The sequence below is a fragment of the Tinamus guttatus genome, unplaced genomic scaffold (genome assembly GCF_059628265.1).
Source record: "Tinamus guttatus ecotype Peru unplaced genomic scaffold, ASM5962826v1 Tinamus_guttatus_pri_ptg000547l, whole genome shotgun sequence".
Classification (NCBI taxonomy): domain Eukaryota; kingdom Metazoa; phylum Chordata; class Aves; order Tinamiformes; family Tinamidae; genus Tinamus; species Tinamus guttatus.
Window position 1 is genome coordinate 684,100 of NW_028289081.1, and position 23,985 is coordinate 708,084.

General features: G+C 45.1%; 1 protein-coding gene across 1 annotated transcript in view; it reads right to left on the reverse strand.

Moving 5' to 3' along the window:
• FOXP1 (forkhead box P1) overlaps nt 1-23,985 on the reverse strand; it is a 326,447-nt gene that overhangs the window by 290,704 nt on the left and 11,758 nt on the right. The gene's annotated exons all lie outside the window — the stretch shown is intronic.

Genomic DNA, 23,985 nt, shown 5'->3' on the forward strand with positions numbered 1-23,985 from the left:
TCAGCATTTCTACCAGATAGAAAATTAAACCCAAAAGTTTGTGAGCAAATGTGAAGATACTGATGCTTCATGCAGATTTCTGATTTGATGTATTTTTTTGGTAATAATAATTGAAACTGAATTCCAAATGTTTAAAGTTGAGAAGCAAAGAGTGCTTTAGCTCTATAAACACAGAAAGGTGAGAGAGAAAAAAATATCCTGCTGAAACGTCATGATGCTGAGGCGGTGAAGTGCAGCATACGTATCCTCTCTGCAGGAACAGGGTGGGACAGTATTTTTTCCCTTCTGCGTGCCAAATCAGGTAGTGGCACAGGAGTTACCCTGAGTTTTTCCTTTCTAACAAGTGATAGAACTTCAGCAAAAAATCCTGGGAACATTTTCTTCCAGAAAAAGAAAAAAAAAAAAGAAAAAAAGAAAAAATAATAAACCTAAGGTAAAAAAGGAAAGAAAAAAAAAGTCTCTACAATTTCGGAAGGCAGCAGCACGGTGGGAAGTGCCGACTGCCAACCCACATGGCTCTGGAGGCAGCACAGCCCCCCTCTCCATAACCCACGACCTTAAGTGTGGGATAAGGCTGGGCAGGGTGTTATCCGGCTATCCAGTGCCTTAGCAGTCCTCCTTCATGTTTTTGCGCACATAAGTAGTTATTGCCATTCACGGTTAACAAATTTTATGTCTCAAGGGAAAAAAGAAGGAGGGAGGGGGGTGAGACTCACGGATGTAATGGATACAAGCCAGCACATCCCAAAAAAGTGGCAGTGGCATGAGATAAACAGTGCCTCAGGCACTGAGAAAACGAGTACCCAATCATGCCCATTTTTATACTGCCTGCTGCAAAGAAAAACATAAGGAACGGGGGGAGAACGCCAATTCATACGAACTCTCGGCAAGGGTTATGCTTTGCTTTATATTGGGTAAGGAAAATGTAAATAGGCAGGGCCAACACGTTGTAATGGGGTTTTGGACAGTGGAGCCCCAAACTCTTTGACCCATTGCTCCTATCACAGGGGTCTAAGTCACCACTGAGTCAGCGGGACCCAACGTGAGCATCCAGGAGGTCCCTCACGTTGTCCGGATACAACTGAAATTTGGACACGCACAACTGGCTCTTCTTTGAGTGTATGGATCCAATCCCCACTGACATGCAGGATTTCCCAGAGCAGAATCCAGCACAGCATTTCGGAACCACTGGCTTCACCTAGGGGCATTTACACCACCCGCAACACCTACGACATCCTATAGACAGGCATATCAAGCCATATGGTGTCTTGCAATGTCCCACCAGCACTGTCACATGAAGACACCCAGCTTCAGCCTAAAACTCAAGGACAGCGGCGAACGGTTGGATTTTGACAGAAGGAGGAATGATCATTAGGCGCCTTTGCTCACTGTGCAGTCTAAACTTGCAAAGTTAGTCACATAAATAGGACTGGGCTTGCCTGTTACCAAGGAACAAAGTGCTGTCTAGTGGTTAAAATCAGAGGACATGATTCAGGAATGCAAGCCTTTTCAAAGAAGAAGTAGAACACATGATTAAGTGCTGTTGAAGTCAATAGGCTGATTCAGAGACCAACTTTTGGAGCAACGGATAGATAATATTCCCCACATTGCCATATGGCTTTCAGTCAAACTGAAGCATTTGCTAATGCCGGGTTCTACCACAGCTTTTGGGAGGCCAGCTTTGCTTTGCTTTTTTTTTCTTTTTTAAGCATACTTCTGAGATGATTTTCACCCATTCAGAAGATCTGCTTTGCTCTCACTAGGGGAGAGAGAATGCCCAACAGTTAACATTAACCCAGGGTAGTGCAGGGCTCAAGCGATAATTAATATTCCCAAATGAAAGGTTATCTAAGCATGCAAATCCGTTGCAATTCAAATGCACATTTTGCAGTGCTGCTTGAGCAGCACTGAGCAAAAGGCATGCAGAGCTGCTCAGTGCAATAGCAGCGAATGCAACAGCAAGGCATCTTTGCAAGCAACGAGGATCTAACTTTAAAACTTACAAACACGACCGAGAAATATTTCGCTTATCCTGTGAGCTCCCCACTCGTCCTCCCAGCAAGCCCTTTTGCGGTAGCCTTTCTATTGCTTCTCCTTTTGCAAGCAGCACCTCCTGCTTGCCAGCGGTTTCCCAGCCTGCCAACGCAGGCGAGCGGCACGCAGGTCTGTTAGCAAGGTCAGTGCCCACCTACCCACATGCAAGCTAGCAGCTCTAGCAGCTTGGTTATCGTTTTTATTTGCAATGCAGTGGGGAAAATAAGGAGGGAGAGCTTGGGGGGAGATGACTGGCAAAGCCAGATATCTTGGGTGCTCTCCACAAGCAATCCTACCAAATAATCAACTAATTTGGTCCATTTCCTGGTGTCTGCAAAAGTTGGGAAGTTATTCTTTATGCTTAGCAGGGGAAAGAACAGAAATAAAACAAAAGCTAAATCATTTTTTGTTTGCTTTTCAAAGCACTAGCAGTAGAGACAAAGCCTAACATTGTTTTTAAGCAGTTTGAAAAACAGCCCATCACTTCCTACAATTAGGTAAATGCAATCACAGAGCTTAGTCAGGCCTTCCAGCCATCGTGTCTTTAAGGAAAGGGGGAAAGAAGGGGCCGTGCAACATGCAGTACTTTTTCTGGCTACTAAAGTGTTTCTCCTTATTCAATATCTAAATTAAATCAAATGGAGTATACTAAATAAGCCCATAAGACATGGTGCCTGATGCAAGAGTCTTAAAATTCTTATCTATTGAGCACTTCAGCTTAAAGGCTGATGTTTTATGTTCCCCTGCAGTGCACGGGGATCCTGCTGGTTTGGCCAGACTATGAAAATAAGCTTCAAATGACCAAATGCAACTGTAACTTTAAAAGTAGGAACCAAACCAGACACAACAAACCACAGAACAGTCAGCCTCGCTTGTCATAATTCATGTGTGTGGAATTCGACTGCAGCAGCATTTACCGAGCGCTAAATTTCTGCCACTGGCGCATTCCATGCACAGCGTCAAGTTTTGAAGTGCTGCTGATAAGACGCTCCCAATTACAAGTCTACAAGTTGGGTTGTTAATCCAAATATACGTATATATATATTATATATAGTATATATTATTTTTGTATATTATTATTAGTGCGTATTTATTTATTTTCATTGATTTATTTGTTTCACCCCCCGCCATGCACAACGCAAGCTGAGGCGGGTTAAGCAGACTGAGGGAACAAGCAAGCGCACCACCATCAGCAGATGCATGAAGTTCTGTGAATTTACTAAATTACGACGCTACGGATTCCGTAAGTAGAAGCAATTTTTTAAAACCTGAGGAACACCCTTCGCACACATGCTACATCCCACCGCATACCACACAGCTCCCCTTGCCCCCTGCAAAGATCCTGCGTGGAGCAGGGAGAGCACCCACCCTATACCCCGCTCATCCCACTCAGTTCTGCAAAGTGCATCAAATGCAGAGCCTATAAATACCAGTTACACATAATATACAAATAAAAGTGTATGAGACAAAATTTATCCTCTATCTTCTTCCAAGTTTGGATATGTTTCTCGTCCTGTATATATATGCAACCAGAGCATAATTATGTGTGCAATACCATTTTGCATGTCCTATTAAAAGGACATTTGCCATAAATATTAGTTAGGCACCTTAAACAGTGAAATGCAAGTAAAACTTTTGTCAATGATAATAGTATCAATTAATGCTGGTAGTTAATTAAGAATGGTGATATTCTTATATTTTTTAGAGGCTTTTTCCACAAAATTCTTATTACTAAACAATATAATTTAAGTATTCAGATCTACTAGATCAGCTTAGTTTTTATCGTTCAGCTCCTCTGCCCTACATCTCTGTCTGAAGCAAATCACACACTGTACCTGATCTCCTCAGGAGAAAAGCTCTGCAATTATCATCAACGCCATTTACTAAGTATAGTTAGAAGCCAAATTTTCAGTCTCTCTTTCTGCCTGCTGCTCTTCAGCCCGTGCATGCCATGCAGCAGTTCTGAACATAGCAAATCCCTCAATGCAAAAATCAAATTGCAAGCACTGCAAAAAGCACATTTCCTCTGGACCAGACTACACAGCTCAAAAAGAAGAAAAGGAGAGAGGGAGACCCAGTCACCTCATGATACAGAAAGTCGAGAGAAAAAGACAAGGTGAAGTTGGGAATAGGATTTTTTTCTTTTATAAAATCAGCAGGGACTGGGTGCATTACTCTCCAGGAGCCTTTGCAAAATCCAACTTAATATTTACTGAGGGCGAGGGGAGACATTTGGCTTTAGCCAGCATCACTTGGCACCAAGGGGATTTCCTGCCGTCAGCAAGGAAAGATCAAACCACGTTCTAAGCAGCAGCTCCTCAGAGAGGCAGCAACAAGTAATATTAACCTAATAAAACAGAGATCTCTTCACAGCAATAGGGGGTAAAGGAGGGCAGAGGAAAAGATGAGGAGGAAAAAAGACCCAAAAAAAAAGAATTACTTTTGATATTAAAACATTTTCGTGAAACAACACTACGACAAGCTCACCCAAAACAGCGAGAAGCCGTTTTTATCATTTTCATCAAACACCAAGCTGATGTGCTAACATAAAGGATCAAGGCAAAATAAAATATGTGGGCCGACAATCTGAATGCCAAGTTTTACCCATGTGAATTCAGTTAAAAATGCCTGGAAAATGTGAATTCTTAACTTAGAAATAGCAGCTGTAGCATTCAAAGGTACTCCAGCAATTACTAGAATGCTTGCTGAAAAGCTAGACAGAAGCTAACATCTTAGTTACATTAACTACACATTCACTACAGATTAAAAGAGCCACAGGAAAAAAAAAATACTCAGGAAACAATCAGGCAAGCAGATTTTTTTAATACTCATTTCTGATACTTAGTGTAAGCCAAAGCGACCTGCTGCCAAGGGTGCTCCACATCATTATCTTCCCCCAAGTTGCTGATGCTCGCAGCTTCTTAAAATACAAAGCAACTCAGATTTTTTCATCTATACATGTATAAATGTATACAAAAATGTATACATCTATACATTTTTCATCTACACAAGTTATAACTTCATATGGACACACAGCATCCCAGATATTGCAGTAACACGACACCTTAAAAATCAAAAGAAATGCTGTCCAGCCATGTGAGACAACAGCAAAACAAGCAATGATGGAAAACACAGTTGTCTCCTGCTGCCTGAGGGACTTATGGATTTAGCAACCGGACTGGCATAAGAGTTATATTATCAAGGAGTGTCCTATATTACTTTATTAACTGCCAGTGAAACATCTACTGCATTGAATGTTTGAAAAATACCCTTAAAAAACCCATCAAACCCACCACCACCAAACTACAAGTGACTCCACTTGACTAATCCCATCTAATTATCAGCTGTTGTTCCCAGACGATAAACCACTCTGGAAATAGCAAACAAGCAGTGTTCTCAGAAAACATCTTTGCACTGAACATAAAACTTAAGGCTACCCTGGAAAGAGAAGCAAAGTCCGCATGCAGGCTCGGGAAGTAGGTACATGCCGAGAAGTTATCTGCAAAATGTGCATCACACTCTCCTGGCTCTCTTCACACCGCCCCCTTCACATCCCTACGCCCATGCACCTTCGCTGCTGTCCCCACACTTCTCTCACTGCCCACATCCTGAACATACTTATGTTGTAAATATCCATTTGGAAGTTGTTTTTTTCTTTTTTTTTTTTTTTTAAATACTTGTGGCACAAGGAAGGGTGCTGGCTTTGAGCTTTACAAGGCAATAATCTCACTGTGACCCCTCTTCTCCCTTTTCCAACAGCACTGCAGGGGAAAAAATTGCTTGGCCCTCAACCTGATCTTTCATCCACTCAGGAACCAGGTTATTGCCTAATAAAACTTCACTGCAAAGCTATTAAAAATTAAAGGGATATTTCCTTTCCTACATAATGATTTGTCACAAGTTGGATCTAAATTCAGACTGACTGAGTTTTTTGGTACCTTCCTTCCTTTTGAAAATCAGGCAGAATTTTCAGATTTTTTTGCAGTCCTTTTCACTTCCAAGATGTACAAAATTTCTTCTTTAGTCCCCCAGACCTGACTTCCTCATCAAGATGGAATAATAGGTGAAAAGCAGCTGAGCCAACAGAAATCTTCCCACTGTCCTTCAGGAAACACACGGAAGAGTCCAAGTAGCTGGTATGATTCAGAACTAGGGGTAGAAAAAGGACAAACCAGATAACAGCAACACAGAGGACTCCATCCAAAACCTGCATCCAAAGACACTCCTTCTAACATATGGTGGAAATGTGACTTTCTGCAAATATCCTCTGCAGACGCCAATTCCTCTCCTCCACCCAAGACAGTCCAAAAGCTCTAGTAGAATGAGCTGTTAAAAGTATTAGTGAGGAGAGGCATCAGCCACGATACACATTTCAATCCATCTAGTTAATGAGGATCCTGCCATCTAGTTAACATGGCCAGACCCTCCGGAGAAATTAAAATCCATCTATTGAGACTCCTCACTCAGCGACACGCTGCCCATTTCTGAGTATGGTGGCTGCATTTCCAAATCATCACATCCTGATGCCCCTTTCCCGGAAAGATGCTACGCTGCTTCACCAATACAAAGGCACCCGAAACAGTCGCACTGGAAAACACAGCTTGGAAAGAATGTGTTAGCAACTTCAATCCCAATATAAAATGCATGTAAAGGTCATAATTTGCATAACTACATCTCATGTTTTTTTGTTGTATGTGTTTTCTTTTTTAAATCACTCCATCCAGGAAGGTGCCAAGAACTTCTGAGAATCGCTGAGCACCCCTATGTCTCATTTAAAGTTTAATGACTCTTAGGACTACCCACTACTTTGCAGAAACAGTTCTGCGAGGCATCCTAAGAATGGTAGGAGATATTTATTTTGCAGGAAACAAACTAATTACAGAAGGGACACAACCCTGAGAATGCACAGTACCATCAGCACACACCAACATCGCTGGGCTGACACAGGAGTTTCACTTTCTTATGTTTTACTCATCGTTGTGGATTCAGAAAAGCAGCAAGCTGCAACGAGTCATAACAGGAAGAGCTCAAAAGGCCATGGGCACCAAGCACCCCAAGTACCGACTTCCTTCATGTCATCCTTTGGCTAGCTTGGATCAAGAGCTGCCGACAAAATCCTGTGCCAATAGGAGCTGGAGAGGGTACACTGATCTCTTAAAAACTTCATTACCAAACCCTAACTCAGGAAAATCCCGTGAAAAGTGCCATATTCTCCTTGGAAGGATACTTACTGCAAAACTAGCAGGTATGACGAGCCCTCTTTAAGCACGGCGAAAAATAGATTTTGAAACGTTAGGCTCTTGCTTCCTGCACAAAATTAATTAAAACAGCCAATCTGTGCTGCTCCTTAGTTTGCTGGGGAAAAGATGAAATGGCTAAATTGATATCAAGGCTGAGCAAAGACTCTTCTCAGCGAAGCCTGAAGCTGCTGCAGAATTTTGAAGAAAAAAATGTGCTATTCTGCTGTCTCCCAAGGTGAAAAGGAAACTCAATAGGTGGCTAAAAACTGTAGATACAACCTACAGTTCCCCCAACTTGTATAAACGTGTTTGCAAAGATCAATACATCGAGTGTCAGGTTCCGCGAGCAGGGCTGAACGTGGCTTCATTAGCATTAGCACCTGACTGATGACTGACACAAACCACACACCACCTACAAAGCCATTACACAGACCCAAATGTGTGGGAAACCCAGACTTTCCAAAAATTCTCTGTAAAAATCTTACATGTTTTCCCCACATTTCAATTAAAAAAAAATACATCAGCGTTGCAATATCTTTGCTAAACATGATCTTTCATTTCTGTGCAGCCAGTCACATTCCTCATGAAATTTAAGAAACCTTCTGTTTATTCTGGACTAGCAACAAGAACTTTCCACAGAAAAACATGTTCTTCCCAGTAAAGTCATCCTCTGCAGAAAAGGAACCAGAGCACCCATGCTCAGTAAGAAGCAATACCTATCACTTTAGACACTATGCATATTCAGTTTTTCAAGCTATTTTTTTTTCATTTAGTTGAAATGAGAAGAGACCAAGGGTAAGGAGAATACCATGTTCTGGTGAAGACTTCACCTATTACAACAAACGCAATGAAAACCCCCAAATTAAGTTCATGAGGTCCTCTGGATTTCCCATCTTACTCATGGAGATCTTTACAAGAAATGTCCCAGTGCTGACTAATTGGCAAGAGAGAACGATGAGACATTTGTTCTTTTACTGTTAACCCTAAAACATACACATGCTAAGAAATCCTACATTTCTGGTGCTCTGCCTCCCACTTTAATGACACTTTTGCTCTTCGGGATGAGAAGGTAATGATCATGATTTCAGTTCTGTTCTATGTGTGATCTCTTTAGCTCTTCTCCGCAGAGTGGATTTCTCAATCTGATAAAGCTACTAGATCAACAAGATATTCAGCTATTTGAGACAAAAAATCCTTTAACCTCTCTCACACAGTCATACAAGTTTCACAGAGGAAGAAGAGATCCAAGGACTAAGGCTCCTCCTGAGCAAAGCCATGATGGGCAGGTAGAGGTGGAACGGCCAAGAAAAAGACAGTCTGAGGCTGCTGGAGGTCAGACCAGCAGCTTCTCAAAGGAGGATGAGAACTCAATTCTACACTGGGATCTACAATGAAGACATGTCAAAGAACCAATGGAATCGTGTTGGATAATTAAACACCAGTATCTGCAGATAAGCTTCTCTACAAATCTAGCGATGCCCAAATTCTTAAAAAAGGAGATGATGTGAGGCAGTTTGGCACAAAAGGCTACCATTTTCTTATGGTTTTAGAAGGTTAAGATGGAAATGAAGAAGGAGCTGTGCATGTTCCCTGTGGCCCTACCGAGGTCCCGCTTGAACCAGCAACACAGTTGGTAGGAACCGTCAAACAGAGACCCAACACGGTCTCCTCCATCTCCCAGCGAGTTACAACACCACGGGCATCTTTCTGATCAGTGTTGGGCACCCACCGGGAGAACCAGGAACAAACCTTACCAAGGATGTACTGACAAGAAGAGATGTCTGTGGTGTGCCCAAGGGGATGGTGCGCACAGAAGGAGAGGAAAGAAAAACAACAACAGCAAAAAAAGAACAAAGCAGCCCACAAAGGTTCACTGCATTAAGAGCCACGTTTTGCTTTGCAACGCTTTTTTGTTTGTTTGTTTTTAAACATCCTGGCAAAGCAATGAGTCGCTGTTTTGTTTTCTTTCCCCCGCATATGCTCTATAGTTTTTCCTCTAGCTCTCATCTCTTGCTTGCTTGGTTGCCTATAGTCTGCTGCTCTCACAGGAGTGCTAGCTTTGTTTGTCCCCAACTGTACCATGATCCAACTGCTTCGTGTCACAGCATCAGCCCGGCTTGAAGAGCTGCGATCAAAATATTTTCCCTCAGATGCAATGCCAAGAGATGGGCACGTAGGCTCACCCCGAACAACAATGACCTACAGGGCTGGAGAGCACACAAGAGTATTTTGACTGGGTAAACATAGTGTGACAAGAAAGAGTAGTACTAGAACAGTGTCAAGGCTTTATCTGTGCAATTATTACCACTTCAAGGTGGTTAATAAATCAGCGCAGGGCATCGCAACCAGGCAACGCAACCAGGGCATCCATAGATTACAAAATCATCAACAAGTCAATCGAATTCTGCAGCAGACAGTTAACATCGCAGGTGACCAAGTGCCACCCCACTGCTCACCAAGAAGCGCTGATGGATGCTCAGATGCTGTGAGGTAGTGGGACGAAGACCAACTCACCCACTACCTGCACCCAATAAAGTTAAATTTGGCACAATGCAAATACATTAAAAAAAAAAAAAAAAAAAACACTTGAGCCAATTAAGGCCCAAACGTTCAAAGACACAGAGTAGTAATTACGAATGTATTATTCATACCTAATTTACAAGATGAACTTCTTTCGGTAAAATATTAAACTGTTTACGCGTCTCCTCCCGGACGGCGGGGAGCGCGGCCGCGCGACGGCTCCAGCGGACGCACAGTGCACGCCGTGCGCCCTCGGAAAACGTCTGACCTCCAGGATCTACTTGACCCCACCGAAATGCAGCCCGGCTTGCTCCGAAATCCCAAACAATGGGGCAGACAAGGTCGCGGGGTCAGCGCCAGTATTAACAGGTCATTGTGTGACCCACTTGGGAGCAATTACTTCTGGTCACGGCTAAGTGGACACTTGATTGAATGCCGCTAAGACAGCTCACATCCCACAGATAACAATCCTCACAGCGATTAAGAATTAAAGCCCCCATGATTCAGCCTTTATTACTCAAATGAACCTAACTATTCCATAAAAAACTCTGGGTGTATGCATGATGCAAGGTCTAAATTGAAATGCCACCTCATTAAACAATAATATCTAATTTTATCTAAATGAATTTTCATGAAAGTACGCCACACAGCTCAGGAATTTTTAAAATGAATTATCACAAGCGATACATAATTTCACCAAAACTGCTGCAGGGAAGGGAAAAAAAAAGAATTAGCTTCGGGGATGAAAGGGAAACATCTATGCTGAATGAAAAGTTCACTTCTTTCTGCTTGTAAAAAAGGATTTTTTTAAGAAAAAAAGGGGGGGGGATTCTAACAGATAACAGGGGCAGATTTTTATCAAATCAACATATTTCGCTTAAGTCAGATGCATGTGTCCCAATGTGATGAGCAGGAAGCACCCGGAACGCGCACCAAGCACCACTGCAGGCACGGGATGCCCGCAGAAAAGGCTGCTGATAAACTCTGGTCGTGGGGTTAATTGTGAGCTTTGAGAAGAGGCCACCCTTAGCTCAGGGCTCCAGCCTGCACCACTGCTCCAGCCAGAAACAGCTTCTCAAATAAGGGCACACACTGGAGTCCATCCTGCCCAGAAAAGCCCCGCACTGACACCCATGAATGCGCATGCTGGCCTTTAATTTAAGAGCTCTTCATTATTTTGCAGACACCCAGGAAATTGTAAGTGAGACCTCACTTGGAAAGCATTTCGAGCCACCAGGAATCCCAGGAAGAGTGAACCAGGCAGGCAGATGTCACGCTGGGCACATCCGCGTGCAGACACTGGGAGAAGGTGCCGCAAGCCTTGCTGCCCCAGGACTGAATATCGGAGCCACGGGCTCAAAGTGGGGGCTAGCCTCATTGCTAGAGTTTCGCATGCAACTTTCCAAAGCCTGACTGTCTCTCTAAACATTCCCCATCCAGTTAGTTAGTGGAAAATAGCCTGCATGCGGAAAACATACGTTGTCGTAAGCAGGAGAGGAACTAGAGCGAGCTGCGTTCTCCAAGCCCAGCCACCGTGAGCTCCCGATAACGACAGTGGCCATGGAGAAGTGGCACCCGCAGAAACCAGGGTCGTTTGGGGCATTAGCTCCTTCGCCCGCTCCCCACGCCGCCCCGGCGGCAGAGCCCACAGCGCCGAGGTGTTTTGGAGAATGGCATGTACAGGCACTTGGATGTGCAAAGTTATGCACACGCGTTGGGAGGCCACTTCGGCATCTGCCTCATGACTCATACAGAAAACAGAGCAGGAGCAGAAGTTTAAAGACGCGCTTTTGGTATTCTTAGTATGGCAGAAGAGCTCTGGGGTTTTTTTCCCTTTTTTTTCCCTTTAACACTGAAACTCTCTGGGCCCTTGCTTTGTGACTATTGGAAAATTCCGAGTTAAAGCAGGCGTCTCCTGCATCAGTGTTTATAGCCAGGTGATAACAACACCATACATGCAAAACCCCAAACTGGCAGAGCAGCATTCACCACTGGATCTCGGGACAGAAGACGGAGGAGGAAGCTCATGGCAGCTTCCAATGCTCTTATAAAAAGCAAACAGGGGTGAACTCTGCTCAAAAGAAGGTGAAGTCTGCACTCAAAAATCAATTCCCACATCATTCATTCCCACAAAGTTCACCTCCAGACCCTCATCCTAGCAGCGTTACAGCTTTGTGCAATGCTGATTGCTGATGAACATTCGTTCTTACGGTGGCAGCATCTGCAGACCAAGTCACCAGCGCAACAGGAGAGATATAGATGATTTGGGAGTATGAGAAGGTACTTAAAATGGGGCAAAACTGAGAAAGGAGGGACAAACTTTGTTTTCTTCCACTTCACTGAGACAAGCCATGATGGGATGTGAAAGCGTGCACGAGTCAGAGCAATGCTAGCAGCAACACTCAGAGCAATCCTGCAGATGGGGAAGGCACTGCAAACAAATAGCCCAGAAAAAAACACAGGGAGATGCAAGAAAACTCGTTTTTTGCCACAGGTTAGTCAGGGAAGGGCAAGACTGAGGTGCTGCGCAGAGCAAGTGAATGGTCTCCAGACCCATGCTGTTCGGTCTCACAGTCCCTTCCTTGTATTTAAGTAGAAGACATATTTAAATGGTTTTTAAAAAATTAAGTTAGAGGTATCACAGTCAACCAGGCCAAAATCTACCAGCTGCTTCAATGTCTCTTGGACTCACTTCTGACCAGGAAGCGGAATCAGATCAGAAAAATAAGTTACACCTCAGCTAGCAAGAACCACCAGACACCCAAGTCGTCACATAAGCACATAAGACATGTTGATCATTCTCAAAGTTGGCTTTTTTTTTTTATTTGGTATTGTCCAACATATTATTTTTTATTACCAAACTCCATGATGAAATTACTCACATGTGTTTTCTTCTTGATTTATGAACTGCTGCCTTAATCTCTGACCATTTGCTGGGCTCTGCTAAGGGCAACCCTAAGGGCGACCTTCCTTCTGCAAGTCACGCTCATCATCCCCAGCTGAACTGGACACCAAGCCCAGACCTCTCCAAAATCCACTTGGCTTCACCTACTTTCCCTTCCCCTCAGAAAGGGTATCTAGGCAAATTAGTCTTCCTAAAAGCTCTCCTGACATTCAGGTTTGGCCCTGTAAGTCCACACTCAGAAAGACTCTGCCACCCTGTAATATCTCCCAGCCAATAACTTGACACGTTGTAGACACTAAATAAGCACCAAAATAACCCTGATTAAGGTTTGGCAACTCGCTCCCAACTTGTAGTTACTTGTGGGGTGACTGGAAGGAGGGGGAGAGAGAGAAAGAAAAAAAGGAGAGAAAGAAAAAGAAAGCTTATTTAAATGGCATTATCCAACACACATTATTTACTGAAACTGGACACACATACACCCTGTATATATGAATACATACAAGCCAAGTTTGATAAACAAGAAGTAAATTGCATGTCAGCTTTTTTCCCAGAGGAAAAAAAAGAAGAAAGAAAGAAAGAAAATTTTTTCTTATTACAAACATAACCACAAATCTAACCTCAGCCGGGATTCCCAGCTGCACATCGATCCTTGCCGACTAAAACCCTCCACTCTGCAGCATCGGCCTGGACTCCCAGCAGGATGAAGCCCAAAGGCGCCCACGGGGTGAGCAGCGACGCTCCAGCAGCCCTCACCTCACCCAGCAGCGGGTGGGATCTCTGCAAAGAGAGACCTGCCTCCTACCCCTGGCAAGGGAAGGAAATAGGGGAATTATCAAGCAGACAGCCAGGCCAAACGAAATCCACCTTCTCATTCTTGCTGACCAGAAGCATCCTGGTGCCTCTCCATGGCAAAGCCAGCGGAGGTGATGAGGCTTCAACTAAAGTTCCTTTAAGTCCAGCTCTGTCACTGACAGCCAGATTCAGCCCCAGACCTGCAGATAACAGGCTGCCATTCAGCAGCTCCCCCAGCACACAAAGGTAGGAATTTCCCTTTCCAAAGAGATTTAATGATAGAGCTTTAGAAACCAGTTAAAGGAGACGCTCTGTGAGAGGGAACACACTGGAGATGAGACCAAGTAGCTGCTATTAATATTTCCTGGAAGTAGGCACCCCAATTTGCAAGAGGCAGAAGAAGTCGCCAGGCTGCACAAAGGCAAGAGCCAGGCAAGTGCTTCAGGTAGGACTTGGCACCGCTGCACACCAGAGCCCAACTCAGGAAAACTTCTCTTTCACGGATATAGTCTAATGGACTATTGACTTCTGTTGTTTTTTAAACCTCAACCATAAAAAGCCACCCCATGAGAGCCTGTCTTTCCTTGGTACATCAGAATAAATAAAGGAAGAAAGAAGCTGTAACTAACCTCCAGCCTGGGATGGCAGCCAGTTCTCTGTCCAGAAAGAATTTTTCACGTGCTTCTTTATGAAAACTGAAGAAAGGGCTGGAGGACTTTTTTCTCTAATATAAAGATTACAACATATTCCATAATTCCATAAAGCCTAATAAATACTCCTACAAAAATACCCCGCTCACAATCCACATCCTCCCGTGCCAACAGATACTCCCAAAACACCCTACACGAGGAGCAGGCAGGAGGGCAAAAACAAAGATTTTAGCTGTGCAGCTTCTAACCAGTTCCCTGTGCCGCTCACCTTCCCTCTTGGTGCAGAACAGCGGAGCTGCCCGGAGTTATCCCGGTTTCTAGCAGGCGCTGGTAGCAGCGGTCCAGCACCTCTTGCTGTTTTTGCTCACAGCTACCTGGGCAGGCAGCTCCTGCACTACACAGGAGCACCTTCTTAATGAAGCAGCTATGAGATCAATGTTGTATGACTTCCAAGAGCAAAACAGTTTACAATTAGCTGAAGGTCTGGTATTTGACAGTTTTTTTATGGCTCTTTTACAACTGTTTGCAAATCTTTTCTTCCTTTAAATTATTCTGAAGAGTGTTAAGGGGGAGCCAAAAGTTATTTTGTACATGCATGTGTATACTTGCATGAATCCAAAAGTCTTTTTAATTTAAAAGCACCATTACAAATGCCTGTATTTACACGATAGTTGTTTATGTAACGCTTTGGAGAAAATCTTGGAGCAAATAAGTCAATGCTAATGCACTGACTCTGTGGGAGTCAGTGAACACACTCTTGGGGCAGTCCAGAGATGGTATGGCATAGGGACTCAAAAAAAAGAAGTTACACTACCAGATACTAACTTTTCATGCAATCTCTGTGCATGCATACCTTGTCTCTTAAGATTCCCCACTTCACCTGGATTCCTGTGATTTTCAGACTGCTGACATGCAGGTCCACACTTCAAATATTTGGCCAGCATAAAAGAATCAGATCATGCAGGCTACATGGACACAGGTCCCAAAATTTAATCTCACCCAGGACTTACGGAGTCTTTTGAAAAATTACAGTAGATGTAGAAATTACACTCAAAGGTCACCTCAGCCTCTCCAGAATCTACAGTTCCCTTCCTTTGATTCAGACATGCAAACCTTTCAGTGTTCCTGAATTCAAGTCACAAGTCTGGAAAAGTCTGACTTTCAACCGCGAGCAGGAGGCTGGGTCTTGGCTCTAACCACCAGGGCACAGCCTCCGAGGCTTCGCCTAAAGCATCACCTACTCTAAGTGAAAGTGCAAGAGAAAGCCTTCACAGATGAAAAGCATGTTCAAGCCTCAGGCCTGCCAGCATGGCACATGTCTAAAGAGGAAAAAAAAAATGTATCTGCACAATAGAGACTTGAAATGCAGGTGCCTGGATGGAACAGAGAGCTTCCAAAGGAAGTATATATGCAAAAGGAGAAGAAAAGAAATATAAAAGGAAAGGAAAGGAAAGCGAGAGATGCACATTTGCAAGAAAGCATAGGGCAAAATAAAACAAAACCAACTACACCTGTAAGAAATACATTTCTCTGCCAGGTGCATCAAGAAGGGAGCACATTCATTTTAGACTCTGGCCAAAAAGATTAAAGCTCTTTCGCCCAAATCACCACAGAGACTGAGCTCTCTTCAGCTTTTGGAAGCAGTGAAGCTGGCACTGATGCTAGCACATGGGAGCAGCGTGGCCAGGCTGCAGCTCGCGCTGCTGCGGAGCATCCTCCCCTCCAGACAGGGGTGGCCCCAGGCTGTCCAGCCACCGCGCTGCAGCTAAATGCAAAAAAAGCACCTTGCTGGACATACCCTCTGATCAAGAGCATCCTCAGCTTGCTGTTGCACCCATGGTTTGGCAACGCTGTGCTCCTGCTCTGGATCAGGCACGCGCAGGATCCCATGGCTTGCAGGGGAAGCTGCGCTCCAGCGCGGAAACCTGCCTCCAGCAACAGGGAAGTCTTACAAGTTTTTTACTCTTATGCAAGTTTGGGGTTACTTCAACATCTGAAGACAAACACAAGAGAAATCAATCCAGTAATCCTTGTTGATTATACTGACAGTAATTATACTCATGTTATGCCAACAATATCTTCAGCCTCGAGACTGCCAGTGCTTTGAGATAGCACGAGTGCCTCGCGGAGGCTGGTGAAACAGAGCCGGAGGTTTCGGGACACGGGCAGGAGGCCAGCAGGCACTGAAGGTGATGTGGGGGTGCAGGACAAGCTGGGTACGTGCCTTATTTTAAAAAATCCTTCTATTCCTAAACCAGGCAGATCAGCTGCTGGGACAAAAATCATAACCCAAACTCTGCTCAGATGATTTCTTCGGTGAAAGCAGAGCGGTTGAGGTACAAGAACACAAAGGACCAGGCTTTGGACCAAAACTCAGAGACACACAAGACACCCGTGGCAGAGCTACACAATTCTCCTGTACCACCCAGCTACTCTGCTTTAGCTTTTCCAAAGCTAAAAAAATAGATAAAAACATTTTAAAAATCCAAATAAAACCACACACTTATTTACAACCAGGTTTCAGTAATTTGTTAAACTGCATTTTTTTTTTAGATGAAGGCTATACGTTTTGTATCAGGAAAAATCTGCCCTTAAGCTTAGAGGGCTTTAACCAAGCAATGCACAAGACACCTACTGCAGTCCAATCACTGTGTGAAATATGGCCAACTCTTGAATATTTTAGTACACATTTTACAACAACAGTGTGTTGTACACGGAAAGGTAGGTTGCTGCATCACTGTTGGCTCGGTGTGGTCTTGCCCAGCTGTGGCATCACGAGCAAGGGATAAAACTGCAGGCCCCCTCTAACAGTAATTCCTCCTGTTGCTTTTGGCAAGTTGCTGAACATGCATGTCCAAACTCCTTTGATTCACGCACACACACACACCTACATATGGAGAGATGAAGAACTGACATCAATATAGGTGTATGTACACATATACATGCTCATGCGTGTAGAAAGAGTATTCAGCCACCTCCAACATTCAAGAAAGTGACGAATTGCACTAAACTGTTTTGAAAGTAAAGTGCTCTATCCAAGACATTGATAAGGGTCCCCTGGAGAGGACAGGAATTCCGCACTGGCAGGCGCAGGTCCCGGCACTCTGCACTGCCCGACCATCCCTCCCTGACTCAGAAAACCAGGATCCTTCCAGGAGAGCTTCGAGACAGGAGTGAGAAATCACTACAGATCTTTGAAAAATATATGATCAGAACACACCGCAGCCAACCCAAACCACTTATGGGCAAACCACTGATTTGCAATTCCAAACCACTTTTCCGCCCAGATCCTCCCTTCGCTATCTTATCTGATCTCCTCTCAGGGAATCCCCTACTCGCCTCCACTTCGGAAAGGACCTTTTAAGTTCTGCTCCGAGCACTTCTGCACACTGAAGGCTTCCGCTGTGTCAGAGCAGGGTGCAAAATGATGAAAGACTAAGATTTGTATGCACGATCCTCCAGTTTTGGGATACTGTTTATTTTCTAGCCTTATTGGACAGCCAGACTCCACTCTCTTTGCCATAGGTTGCCATATCCAGCCCAGAGGCACTTATACTGGCCCACCATCCACAGACACTAGCCTAAAATACGTTTTAACAACCACAAGTGACCTGATCTATAGCAATATCACAAGAAAAAGGCCAGTTTACCAATTTTGAAGAAGTGTTTTCAAGCCTGTCGTGATGGGACTGTGGTGGTACTGAATCATTTCTACCCGCTCCATTGCACCACAGCTTGCAACCAAGAACAACTGAAAAAGGATAATAATCTACAAAAAAAAAAAACAGGTTCTTTGCAGAGTTGTCAACATATCTTGTGTATTAGGTGGCCCCAAAACACTTCACAAGCATTACTTAAATCTTCCAGCAGCCTGCTAACCATGCAGCTTTTCCCTATTCCCACTTCACAGCCAGGAGCAGGCAGGAGGGAAGTTGTATGACGTTAGTTACAGAATAACGAAGTCCAAACCTGTGACTCCCAGTTTACACGTGCAGGTTTCACAGTGGCATCCTTTGTCTCAAACCGCATTTGCTAAGACGAATAATACAGAAAACAAGAAGGCTCCACCCCTTGTTATCCTTTCCTCTAAGAGGACAAAAACTAAGAAAACTGCCTCAATTTGGAATTAAAATCCTTTAAGCAAACCATTTTGAGGCACATTACCTGGAAATACCTGTTCTCGGGGGGAAACGAGAAGCCCCCAAAATATCAAAGAATAACGATGCTTTTTTGAGCCAGCAGCATCGGTCTGCTCCTCAACAGTATTTTTGGAAATGGTATAGCTAATATGACAGCTCCGATTTGGAAGCTTCAAAAGGCATAAGCTATTGGCATTTTAAATACATTGCATACAAACATGCATGCACCCCTACACCCACTCTAATTCTGAAGATTTGTGCTGTTCGTGTCTGCTAGCTCCGCTGAGCGTGTTTCAAAACAGATTGCTTCCTTCTTTCACTCCAGTTTTCTCCTAAAGGGGCTTTACATCAGCCATCCAAATATTAAAGGCTATGAATAAACTTGCATTAACATACTGCATAGTAGGAGGGATCCTTTGCAACTAAACGGACACAATCAAGCCTTCCAATTAAGCTATTACCCCAAAAGTGTGGCATAAGTATGTTATTACCAAAGACAGCATTTATTTTAAAAAGTACCATTAGAAACACCTAATATAACTCTTATTAACTTATTTGAATCTAGTCTTGAGCACATTGCGTTTTTAAGTGTCTGCTAACATAGCATTCTGTTTGCCTAATTAAGTTTTCAGTAGGGTAAGCTACAGTTCTCACACTAATATAAGAAACTGGAAAAAAGATCACATATAAACCAATGCCTAGCTTGATTTACCTTTATTGCATGAGGATTTGCTACAGGCTCTTCTACAATCACTAAGTAATTTCCCATCAGAAAGGACAGTTGCTGGACAAAATATCATCACAGCCCAAGTGACGTGGATGACAGAGTCGCCTCTAAGTAATAAACTTATCATGCAAACCCTAAAACACTTATAGATCCTTTACTTTTTTTTTTTTCCTAATCACTTTTCCCTGTCGCTTGCTGGTCCGTATTCTGAACCTTGAGTTTACTTCCACACCATAAATTCCGGGTGGATGTCTAAAGATGCACAGAAGATCTGGTTACAGCAGAGCATCTCAGAGATAAATCGCAATCTGCAGAGTCCCATCTGGTGCCGGAGAACAAAGCCCAGCACTTGCAACCACAGGAGCCCGTGACAAACCCGATCCGCGCGACCCATGCAGCCGCAGCCAGCGAACATTATGTGCAAGAAAATTACTATTAGAAAAAAAAAAAATTACTCTTAAGAGGCTTAAATCTCAAGGAATCAACTCATACCTCCCTGACAAATAATTAGCAAAATAAAGATAAAAATGCTGACACTTCTCAGCTTTCTGCTCTGTTCTAAATCAGCTTAGTTTCTTCCTCGATTTTTTTCTTTACTGCATTTTTAAATGCTCACATGCAGCTGAAGAGATATATACCTATAGGGTGCTACACCCCAAAGCCAGATTTCTGGCCCCAGAGCAGGCCAGTGCGAGGTCCTGGCAGGGCAAGAGAAAACGAAGCAGTGCCCAGGACAGAATAACAGGACCCAGTCGCAAGAGCAGGCACCGAGGGAACAGGCCCAGGGCTTTCCAAGCTGGACTGCAGCATTCATATAATTCACAAAACAGTTAAAATCAAAATGTTTTTGCTTCTTGAAAAATAACCCACTTAATGCTTTTCATCTGGCACATAAAATTTACAATACCTCCAGGAACGTTTTCTTTGGTTAAATCAACACTATCAGTCCTTTTTTTTTTTTTTTTGAGCCTTTCAGCATATTACAGCTCCAGCTTTTTACAACATTTTTTTCCCCTCACTGTTTTCACCCATCACAATAAACTTTCCAGAACCAGAAATGATGGACAAGAAAAAGCATTCCCGTGTCGAACACTTGACTACCACTTTTAAAGCAATTAATAATTAAAAAATAAAGAAGGGGGGAAGAAACGGGACTCAAACCCAGCTTTTGCAATCGGCGCAATCCACGCGGAGCGCTCCCCCAAATTGCTTCCATGCAGTCCCCGGCGGGCGCCCGCGGCAGCTGTTGGCTGTTACGGCGCGCAGACGACAACAGTTCATGACTTTTGGGAGACGGCTGCGCGCCACATCTGCAGCTGATGAAGCGGCGCGCAGAAGCGTGGCAGACAGCGGCAGGAAGAGCGCGAGCGAGCGGCGAGCGCGCGCGCCGGCCGGGCCGACACCGGGATAAAAATAACAGGGCGGGCGCTGGTGCGACCGACCGAGCGAGTCCCGCCGGGCTGCCCGCGAGCAGGGCGCGCTCCCGGCGCGCTTCCCGGGGGCGGCTCCGGCCGGAGCATCCGGGAAGCGGCGAGGAAGCGGCGGCGGCGCTCCCGGGCCGGCCTCGCGAGCTGGGCGCGCGGCCAAGTTCATCGGGGCCCCCAAGAAAGGCAGCGCTTGTGTTCAGACCGCACAATACTGCCATAACATTAACAGATTTACATATGCAAAACTGTGAAGCAACAGGCATTCCCCCTCAATTGACCCACAGCTTGTAGTGGCTGCCGAGTTATTCCCTGCTTAGGCTCCGTAACCAAGTGGGCGTCATGCGACTACCATCTGGGTACCACTTATTTAAAGCTGGCAGCCTCTCTGTAATAGGCAAGCTGGCAATAAGCAGGAAGGGAATAAATTGCATCATTTAGTTAACATCCACTTGCTTTGCGGCTGTTAAAAACCCATGACTGAATAATAATTTGGTTATTTCTTTTGCCAGACAATGCTGTCAGCCAAGTCGCACTACGCATGCTGCAAAACGTCAGCTTGCAAAATTTCCACTTTAAAAATAAATTAAAGAAATCCAGGGATAATGTGAGCTAAGAAGTTTGGGGTTTCTTCCTTCCCCTTTCCCCCCACCTGCCCCTAATAGTAGAGATTCAAACGCAATCAAGGTCTAAAAACAAACTTGTGCTAAGATGGTCACCATTTTTTTCCATTTTCCTAAAAATCTCTTTTTTTGATGATGATTTTATCGGCTACCCACCCCAAATCATTAAACTTACCCAACACGGACGCTATGAACCACAGTGAGCTGAGGAGCTGCAGTCTGCTTGGAGGAACGCTTGTTAGCGGTGAACATGTCTCAATTTCATGCTCCTCACTGCCCTTCTCATCCTATGCCTTAATTCTGAGATTTTATCATTTCCTTCTGTCTAACACAACTGCTTTCACACAAATCCGTATCAAAGAAAGTGGCTGAAACCTTAGACCACTGAAATACAGTTAAAACAACTCCTTTGTAAGAGGGGGGAGAAGAAAAATAAAAAAAAAAAAAAAGAAAGAAAAAGAAGAGCTTTTGAAGTGGGTTTCTCTTTAGGGCTTTTAGTTTTCAGAAGATTAAGTTACCAATAGTAATCATTTTTTTTGCCCCAATTCTCCAAAAATATAAACAGCCTGACAGCCACATCTCAACATCCCTCTCTCCCAGGGACTAAAGGCAGAAGCCCACACTGAGCACGGATAAGTCGAGCAGGGCCTTGCGCCTGCGAGCGGGGAGTGCGCATCACGGCGTTCCCATCCGCGCGCACGTCGAGGAAGCGCCGGGAACGCGGCGCGCACGCGGGAGGCTCCCAATGCTCGCCGTCTCCACAGCGCAGGAGCAACCCGCCGCGGTCCAGCCGCCTCTCCCGGGGAGGCCACCAGCCCCACCGAGCACAGGGAGAGCTGCCGAATGCTGCCGGGCCATGCAGCCAGCCCCTTCTGCAGCTGCGTGCTTAAAAAACAATAATAATCGCCACGGCCGGCTCGCTTTGCAGCGCTCTTTACAAGCTTCTGTGGCATCGCACGACTCTTGCGGCTGCACCTGGAGGAACGCAATGGAGGCCACCCAGGTCCCCTCGCCACGCAGGCCCTTGGCCAAGCGGCAACGAGGGCAAGATGGGATGGACGCGGCAGGGGGCAACACCAAGCTAGCAAGAGGAGCAGGGGTGAGAAAGGAGCAGAACGGGAGGAAGCGAGATGCTTCCAGGGCCCGTATACCAATCCACAAGCCGCGGCCAACCCTGACGCTGAAGCCTTCCCAACGACACGCCGCGCAGGCTGAGATTCGCCGAGATGCCCTCGCGCTCGCTCGGATGGCGATGGCGCAAGCTCAGCCACGCTCGCCAAGGAGAAGTCTCATCCTCGCACGCCTCTTTGGACAACAGACCCACGACATTCAGCAGCTTCGCCAAATTGCCCCTCGCGATAAAACGCAGCCGCTGGAGCACTTGTGTCTCAGACTGCTCAGAACACTTCACAGCCCAGAGCCTTGGCATTTTTAATTGCATATACCATACCCGAGATCATCATCCCAGCAGCCCTGTCACACGTATGGAACATTACTGTATGGTCGATATCCTTAATCATTCTTGAGTTATTTCTTCCAGTAGATCTACAAAATTACCAGAGTAAGTCTCAAAACATTTACCAGTCAACAAACTCAGAACAACAGACATAAGCTTGGCCTTCACAAATAAAGAAGCTAAGAAAAGTATATTTATTTGTAGAAAATGTCCTTTTCTATAATCATCAAATAGATTACAACTGCATTTCGCTCCTCGCGCTGCACCCTGGGATCCAGACATTTAACTAGCACACACACCACAGTCCTGGATTAATCATAAATAGAGTATATTTTTAAGTGCATTAATTATGTAACAGATGCTTCCAGGATTCCAATGGAGGCCATTTTTAAAATCCCAGCGTACAGTTTTATGAATCTGTGCCATTTCAAGGTTGTTCCTCAGTTGAGCTCAACACTTATTTAAAGCCAGAGCTTCCAACCAGAATAACGCAGCAGAGGCTGCTTGGGCAAATTCAGCCACGAACCACCGTGGGCAGCTTCAACATAACTGAGTGCTCACAGTAGATGTCCCGAGAGCACCGTGACCGCCCCCAGGGCTAGCTAGTGCCGTTGCCTCCAGGCGGACGGGACGGCACGGATCTCCGGAGGCTCCCGCCGACACCGGGGCAGGAACATCACAGCCTCGAGACCTGGTGACTCATATCAGGCATGAACTGAGGAGGAAGGGAAAGGCAGATTATCATCATTTTATTCTGTCTGCTGCTTCTGTCCAAAAAATAAAAGCAGTAATAACTAAAAACAGGGGTATGCTCCAAAGCCTCACTTCACAGGCTCCAAACTCCTCAGCAAGACGATGCAAAAACTGGGAGTAAAAGGGCGGTCGGCTGGAGAGGCCAGAGAGCTCCGTGCGGCACCACGAGGCCCCACTCACAGCACACGCAGCTGGCACAGGCTCCCACTTTCCCCAGCGAGCGTCGTCCCAGCAAACTGCACCTCCCCATGCCACGCACGAGCTATTGGCGAGTCAACTGCACATGGGCGCCCTACCTGCTTGGCACAGCTCGGACGGGGCTCCCCGGGGGCTCCCCTCGTTTCGCTTCCTGCCGGCACGCACCTGCACCACTCTCGGAGGCCATAAAAGCATGAACTGTATTGAAAGCTCTGCTCCTAAGCGAGCCTAAGCCTGCATTAACAACCCCTACATACTACATGGCCGAACACCTGGCACTTTCAGCCGCTGTTGGTGCCAGACAGACTGTTTTGCATGACCATTAGTAGGGTCATGCAGGTATCAGGACCAAGACTGAATCAGGGTGTAACACACATGCAAGCCACCTGACAACACACAAGCAGCAAAGGCGCATGCTTTGCACTAACATACGGAGAGCGAGCAAAGCCTGATCTTTGTGTGGCATAAGCCAGTGTCATGCCTAGGAGCTCTAGTACTTTGTGTTGTATTGATGTATTTCCCCA